Source organism: Condylura cristata, unplaced genomic scaffold (genome assembly GCF_000260355.1).
Source record: "Condylura cristata isolate star-nosed mole 26May11 unplaced genomic scaffold, ConCri1.0 scaffold00001, whole genome shotgun sequence".
NCBI classification, from domain to species: Eukaryota; Metazoa; Chordata; class Mammalia; order Eulipotyphla; family Talpidae; genus Condylura; species Condylura cristata.
Genome location: NW_004567102.1, coordinates 3,563,834 through 3,564,902, shown reverse-complemented (window position 1 = coordinate 3,564,902; position 1,069 = coordinate 3,563,834).

The window sequence follows — 1,069 nt, the reverse complement described above, 5'->3', positions numbered from 1 at the left end:
GAACTCATGCGGAAGCGGCTTTAGATTCTCAGTGCTGTGCTTTAACACGCTGCGCCACTCAGCGAGGACCTCAATTATCTTTTAACAAGATAAAGATGGGAAGAAAACATTTCAATATTTTCCCAACTTGCATTTCTATTGTTCTTCATTGCTATGAGTAGATTTATATTTCCATTTTGTATCCTTTTCCTTCTGCTTAAAGAACTTACAAGAACATTTTTTGTAGTCTTGATGTTTTTCATGATTAGTTCTTTCAGATTTTTCTATATCTAAAAAAGTACCTATTTCATCTTTGCTTTTGAAAGATATTTTTAGTAAGTAAACTTGAACAATACTTACGTATTTTAAGAGGTTGTTTCACTGTCTTCTGGGTCACTTAATTTCCAAAGAGAAATCTGCTGTAATCTTTTTTGTTGTTTTGCTGATAATGTGTCTATTATCTTTGGCCCTTTTAAGATTTGCTATTTATTACTGGTTTCAAGTAATTTGATTATAATATGCTTTGGTGTAATTCTCTTCATATTTTTCTGCTTGAGATTCACTGAGTTCTTTGGACCTTTTGGTTTATAGTTTTCATCAAATTTGCAAAATTTTTAGCCATTCTTCCTCTATCCTTCTTCCTTCTCTTCCAGAAACTCCTCTTAATGTATGTGTATTAGTCCACTTTAAGTTGTCTTTTGGCAAACTGATACTGTTAACTTTTTATTTTAAAATTATCTTTAGTCATTCTTTTTGCATTTCTTTTTGGATAGCTTCTATCCAAAAGACATATCTATATCTTCAAGTTCATGAAACTTGTTTTCTTCTACAATGTGTAGTCAGCTGTCAATCAATTTTCATCAAATTTAATGAATTTTTCATTTTAGACATTGTTTTCTTTTCTAGAAGTTCATTTTAATATCCTTTTTAACATTATAAAAATTAATAAGAAAGGTACCCAGTGTAACATTTTCAATATTTTCTCTAGTTTCTTAAACATTTGGAGTGTAGTCAAAGTTTTTTTTTTTTAAAGATTTATTTATTTGTGCATACAGAACTGGGGTACAGGCCAGAGGCTCAGGGGCGGCGA